This window comes from Grammomys surdaster, unplaced genomic scaffold, assembly GCF_004785775.1.
Source record: "Grammomys surdaster isolate TR1022 unplaced genomic scaffold, NIH_TR_1.0 280, whole genome shotgun sequence".
Taxonomy (NCBI): domain Eukaryota; kingdom Metazoa; phylum Chordata; class Mammalia; order Rodentia; family Muridae; genus Grammomys; species Grammomys surdaster.
The window spans coordinates 1,066,619-1,073,931 of record NW_021604721.1 but is presented as its reverse complement, the minus strand read 5'-3'; the positions used below and the strand labels follow the sequence as shown (position 1 = coordinate 1,073,931).

Genomic DNA, 7,313 nt, shown 5'->3' with positions numbered 1-7,313 from the left:
CTATTCTATTCTATTCTATTCTATTCTATTCTATTCTATTCTATTCTCACAAGGCCTTCCTGGCTTAACGTAACGTTTGGGTGTCAATTTCTCCCTGACATGAAGGCAGCCACTCTAGACTGCAATCTTATTGTTGACCTCCCCTTTCTGTTTCTCTGTGGTTTGAGATGTCCTGTTGCCTTTTGTACCCTTCTGCCATTGGGGTAATGTGCTGATGCCATAGCAAGGTTTGTAGTCGGATGTCACAAAATGGCATTGATATCCAAGCATAACACTAATGAATCAAAACAGAAAAGAATCTGTCATGGTCCTTGAGTTAATATTACTCACTCTTTCCTCTGAATATGGTATTCCTGCTGCTGTCCTTACTTACTGGGATTAGAAAAGGAAACTTCTGCCATCTTACCTCAGAAGTCTCCATTTATTTTTAATCACTGTTCATATGTCTCTTCCAAAAATTGGCCCCTTATTATCGCTGGCATCAGCCCACATTGGCAAACACAACCATCAGCCAATCAGTCCAATGGTTAAGTAAGAATAAACATCCAAAAACCAGTATTCTGAATTATAAGCATTTGTCTTATGTTATGTTGCTAAGAACAATACTTACTTTTAAAGGATTTATAACAATTGACAAAGTTGTAATAGTCAGAGATGAATTCAGTTTTAAGGAAAAATAAGTTAACATTTACATAGAACTTTCTGATGGAGAACAATAAAGACTATAGGTGGACCGAAAATGTCTTCCCATTGCAAGTTAGACCTTAACAGTATTTCTCTTATGTTTGAGCTTTTAATAGCTCACAAATTAGAATACTTACTTCTGAAATTTAAATACAAAGAGTAAATGATGCTTTTATCTCCTTTATCTCCTTTAAAACCCTATAAAAATTACAAAACTTTTACTTGAAGCTACCTTTTAACAGTGAGCTTTCATATGCCAGGCTTAGTATAATAGCTGAGATTTGTTATAATTCAAAAATTCTTCTAAAAATGATTTAAGGGAATGCTGAAAATAAAGATATTCCCAGAACTTTTACTCACATCCCAGTGGACTGGAAGAGGGCAATGACCAGCGCTTCTTCACAGTTACAGAAGCTTGGTAGCGGCTTACCTGATAGAGACAGACCTTGTGGGAAGACATGAGTTAGCATGGAAGAGGTGGCTTATCATTGTACAGTCTTGGGCATAAAACGAGACAGAGAATTCCAGAAAAGATACAAGAATAGAACTTGCTCACTTTAAAAAAAAAAAAAAACAACTGGACAGGACTAGCAGTTACAAGTATTAGAGAATTTCAATGGATGGATGGAGAGGGGAACAAGAATAGTTATTTCCTAAATGATACAAATTTACAAGGGTTTGCTTGCTTCCTTTGTTTTGGTTTTGTCAAGTTGTATCCTTACTTCACATTGGAAACTTTCTTGGGATGTGTCTGTTACCGATTAATGTCTAACGACAGGATCACACCATGTTTATCAACAGATGACACTCACTATAGAACAATCAGGACTAGAGTCAGCTGCTTTGGGTGAAAGACCTACATAGCAAGATATGAAAATGTCTTCCTAGGTAGCATTAATTTTCTTCACAAAGGAATTGTTCTTTTTGTTTGAGAGGAAAATATTTGATAGATAAGAGGAGAGTGGAGGAGGATGGAGGCACCTACCATTCACGGCAGGAACTGTGGAATCTGTGCATGATCAATGCAGTATCATCCATCTTCTTAGGACCTACCTACTTAATGATCCCCCACCCGATATTGTTTATAAACAAGTCTTATTTTATCTACCTTTGGTAAGGAGCAGGATATTCAGATAGGTTATGTGGAACCAAAAGAAATGCACAGAGTTTTTTTTTTCAATACCTGTACTGCATTTATAGAGAGGTCATAACTCCTTATTTATTGTCTCCTCATGATTCTTTCCCACTATGTCCAGAATAAGACAGAAATGGTTGCTACTCAACAGAGCAGAATCTAATAAAAGGAGGAGGAATCAGTAAAGGTCACACATTTTGAACAGCAATTATATAGAGAAATACAAAGTAAATATTGAAGACTTTTGACATGGATACAATAAAATATATCCAACAATATAAGTTACTTAATATTAATAGTTCACTGTCATAATTTTATGAAGCATCTGTTATATATGAAGTCTGTTAACAAGTATTAAAATGATTGCTAATAGCCATAAACAACTTTTACATTCTTAAAATGTACTTAATGCTGAATTTCAGAGGATATAAAGAATTATCAGGAGACAAAAAAAAGGAAGACTGACAGAAAGATTGATTGATTATGACCTTCCTATAAAGTGTAGCATAAAATCTATCTCTACCCAAGGTAATTAGAGGAATTATAAGACACAGAATTAGAAAATAATTCAATATTTCTTAGCAAATATATTCGTAATGGTTCACATTCTTTCAACTCAATTTCTCTTCTCCCTAATTAATGTTGTCCTTTTAATAGATTACTTTTGTGTGAAGATGAAATACTTTTGTTTCTATATTAGTATCACTGATCAGAAATGCTTTCTTATGCAATAATGTGGAATGATTTTATATTCTCCTTTCCTCATGCCATTTGTAGTTAAAAATCATTTGCAAAGCCCTTCTTTCCTTCAAAGCATTCTATTTATTTTCTTGTTTTGCCTTTCCAACTTTATGTCAATATACCTTAGCTATGTCTTAGTTATCATCATTTTCCTTATTAGTTTAAAAAGCAATGTCATCTTTATATTAGCTCAAAACCTTTCTTTCAGTTAAAGTACAAAATTAGATTGCATTTTCCCAAGAACCTTTTAAAACAGAAATGCTAATAATACTAGGATTATGTATCCTGTATACTAAAACAGTTAAAACTATTATAAAGAACCTATTTGGACTATGTAGTTTAAAACAAGATATAAACTATTACTACTATGATGAGTAGAATTTAATTGGGGGAGATGAATCAATAAAGATCATATATTGATCAATTGTATTGAAAATGTGGTATAGAAGATAAACTCTAACGTAGATATTTAAAAGAGAATGTGTGTAGGAACAGCTTATTTGAAAACACACACATATATGTCTACATATACCAACTGTGGCATTACAACACAGATATAATGAGTTTTCATCTTTCTCTTTAACTTCACCTCGACTGTAACGTTTCCTTTACTCTCTGTGTTCTTTCCTGGTGTTTTTCCCCCTTACCTACTTCTCATCAATCTCTTCATCATTCAATGAAGAAGAATTTCTTAGTTCTACATGGTGCAACATAGAATACTTCTTTCTCTCTTATGATGTTTCTTTCCTATTGAAGATCCTTCTCTGCTCCTACTTGTCCCTGTGGATACTTCTGCTGGGTCCCAGGTTTGGTGAACTGCAACTCTTGCTTCCTTTAAAGAGTACCAGTTTCTCATGGAAAATATAAAAGGCCGATATCATGGTTATTTGGAAGAAAACTGATAGATAATAGCAATGAATTTATTGGCCCATCCTTATGAAAGGCTGATATCATGGTTATTTGGAAGAAAACAGAAAACTGATAGATAATAGCAATGAATTTATTGGCCCATCCTCGTCACCAGCTTAGGACAGTTAGTGTATGGCTTTAGACCAAGCTAACAAACTTTTCTATGTAAGATGTCAGAGTTTTCCATGCTAAATAATGCCACCACAAAGTATATTTATTTTCTAACCCTGAAAGCTTGTGAATATCATATTATATGGCATAAAGAACTTCACAAATAAATTTAGGTTATGAAAATTGGCATGAAAAACTATTCTAGACAAAATTGAGAGGGTCAGTATAGTTACAACTGTAGCTATAAAAGGTATTCATAAAGAATCAGTGTTGGAGAGGAAGGGATGTGATAGAGGGAACAAGGACTGGAGTGCTAGGGCCTGAAGACAGAAGGAACTGGGCACAAGCCAATACAGACATAATCAAGAGGCTGAAAAGGGCAGAGTCCTCCATCAGATCCTTCAGAAGGAATAAGCTTAGTGACAACTTGATTTCAGTCCAGTGAAGTGATCTTGGACACATAACCTGAGAACTATAATAGTGTATTCTGGTGCTTTTAAGACATCAAGTACTTTATTATATCAGCAACAAAAAGCTAATGCAAAGTTGTATTAAGTGACTTCCATGGTTGTCTCAAACTCTAATTGCTAGTTCATAGTGAGGACTTACTTCCAAGTGGCCTAGACTACAACACTTGTATGCCTTAATGAATTGTGTTAAAAAGAACATCTGATAAGTCTCAAGCATTGCTTGTAAAGATCTAGTGCACCTGAAAGAGGGAGAAGAATAGTCTGGTTTTTAAAAAAAAGTCTTACTTTAAGGACATCAGTAGCAAGAGAAGAACATCAACTTCCTTCATATTCTGTCCTCAAGCATCATTCCAACTTCCTCTCTTAGTCACCTCCTCTGTGCAGCATCGGCCTTATCCTCACTTCCTGAACTAGCCCTTCTGCCTTGATTCCCTGGTTAATATTCTCCAGAAAATGGTCTCTTTTTTTTAATTCGATATTTTATTTGTTTACATTTCAGATGCCATCCCCCTTCCCCATTCCCCCCACCCATTAATCCCCTACCCCATCCCTCCTCCTCCTTTTTTGCCTTTATTCTGTTTAAATTACATGCAAATATTAAAGTCAGTTCTAGGTTGAGGAACTAGCAATACAATAGATGCAAATAGTCCATGAACAAGGAAGACAATAAACCCAGATAATCAAAAAACATGCACAACTATAAACAGAGTCCCGTGATCACTATTTCTGTGATCAAAATATCTGAGCCTACTTCCCTGTCCTGCCCCTAAAGTCATTTTCATGCCTGAAGCCTACTTCTTTGTTCTAGCCTAAGATTTAGATTCCTGCCTGAAATTTCTTCTTTGTTCTAGCCTAGGATTTAGATTTCTGCCTGAAATTACTTCTTTGTTCCAGCCCAATTTCAGATTCCTGCCTGCAGTCCATTTCCTTGTCCTTGGCCTAAGTCAGATTCCTTCTAAGCAGCCCATTTCCTTGTCCTTGGCCAATGACAGATCCCTACGAGGCAGCCCAAAAGCTCTCCACATCTTTTTTGTTGTATAAACCAGACTGAGCCTGTCTTAGGTCATTCTGACAAGAAAGCCTTCCTTACCCATTATGGAATATGCATTATTATAAGCAATACACTTATGTCTTAGGTTGGTAAGGCTCTGTGCAGAATCTTACCCGTCCTTGGCTTGCCAGCCTGTTAAATTAATAACCCTGTCTGAGGGTCCATTCAGAAAATGGTTTCTTAAGTGTGTCCTGAGCAACAGCCAGTACAAGCATTTCTGAAAGCTCTCCTGGCCATGTCAAATCTTGTCTTCCTCAAGCAAGTCACCTGTCCTGCTTCCTTCCACTCAGACTCCTCCAACCTCCTTCTGCCTAGTGTTAACACATCTGCCTCCTCCATTAAGTAGAAAGATCTTTAATGTTGCATCTGTGGCTTGTGCATTTTGGTAGTTTATGTTTGATGTTTCTTGAATTAAAAACCACAGAAGACCAGGAAATCAATGATCTCTTCTTAGCTAGTATACCTCTCAATTCAGAACTCTGTGTAGGGAAGGTTGTGACGACACACAATCTGTAAGGGCTGTAGCTTCTCTGTTTACTTTTCACAGCATTTTAAAATACTGTAAACTTCCCTGGATACACTTTCCCCTGGATACCATGGACAGATAGGAAAATTTAAACACATCTTACTTTTACAGTTTTTCTAGTAAGAAGATCAAAAGTTAATTTCAGAGCTTAAAAAGATTTCTTTAAATGCTGTGTGTTATAATTTATAAGAAGATCATAATCCCTTCTGATTTACTAGCTCCCCATAATTCTTTCTGCTCTTTGAAATTCAGGATTAGGCACATTTTAAGAACATAAAAGCTGTTTAAGGGTGTCAAGAGCAATCATTGATAAAACCTCCTTATTCCCTTGATCCAAACCAAATCCTAATTAATGAAAAAGCTTCAGTGCCTGAACAAAGGCATTTTATTCTACCTGGCTATATTAAACTGTGTTCCATTTTGTATTTAATACAAAACTGAAAGGTGAAGTCAGTTCACTCCAGAAATATCTTTTAGCAGTAAAATGCCTGGCCTTATTTCTTTAATCACAAGAGCTACTTATTGTCAAACCTTTCATTTGGAAAGATGGGGGAAATGAGTAGGCAATATGAAAGTGCCTGTGAGTGTGTGTGTGTGTGTGTGCGCACATCTGTGTGTTCATGTGTGTGTGTTTTCAGATAGGCAAATAGGCTAAATTCTCATAGTATGTCTGTGAAGAATCACAAAGAAAAATGAGCAAATGATGACAAGCCTGAGTTTTGTTGTATCAGCACATACATGATCTACCATATTCAGTGGAAGACCTCTGCCTTGTCTGGACAGAGGCGTATGACCCCACTAACATATGCTTGCTCTGAAGGTAGGGGAGCTGTGCATAGAAGTTGTTTGGATGGAGAAGCAAGCACCTCTTGATCTCTTTAGAAGAAAAACCTGCCACTTCCTCTGTCTATGAAAGAATATCTATGGTATGCTCCTGCATGCAAGTAAATAAACTTTATAGACTTGTTCTGGGTCACCTACACATGCTGATATCTCCTTTGGCTGCTGATCTCCCAGGGACACTGTCCACAGGCAACAGTGTTTTCCAGTCCCTACTCCACATTTGAAACATGAGTCAGGGCAATACAACCTGAATGCCAAGATTTGGGATTGATATGTTTATGTTGCTGTTCCCAGTTCCCATTCAACAAATCACAATAACACTGCTCTATGAATAGTTTTGGAAAAGGCCTAGGGAAAGAGGCTATTGATCCAAAATAATTGGTGTCTAAAACAGAATAAGGAATGTCTAGTTCATTTAACAACAACAACAACAACAACAACGAGTTCTACTGAATTCAGTTCATTCTTAGTAAAATGAAGTACATGTGTTGTCTGCCAAGAACAAATGTAGTAAGTGGGATATATATATATATATATATATATTAACAAAGGTATTGAAACTCTTAATCATTCTACCACACCTTAATGCATTAAAAGGGAAATTAAAGCAAGTGTTTGATCAGTGTGTTTTAAAGATGGAAAGGCCCAAAGTGGAATGGGAAACTTCTAGGCTAGATTTCATTCTTGGCAAGATTTCATCTGGCTATTGGCTGCTTTTCTAAAATTAAGTGTTCCTTGCTTTCATGCTTAATTATTTGGATGAATCACATTCTAGAGAAAATAAGTGTGTCATCTCAGCATCTGTCTTCCAGGTGTAGTGGGACATATAATCTACAACAGCAA

At 36.2% G+C, this 7,313-nt stretch overlaps 1 non-coding gene across 1 annotated transcript; it reads right to left on the bottom strand.

The window, feature by feature from the left end:
* Nucleotides 1–193: 193 nt before the first annotated feature.
* Nucleotides 194–299, bottom strand: LOC114629369. Its single transcript, XR_003712646.1, has one exon. It is a non-coding gene; the product is annotated as a small nucleolar RNA U13 (small nucleolar RNA).
* Between the last annotated feature and the right edge of the window lie 7,014 nt (nucleotides 300–7,313).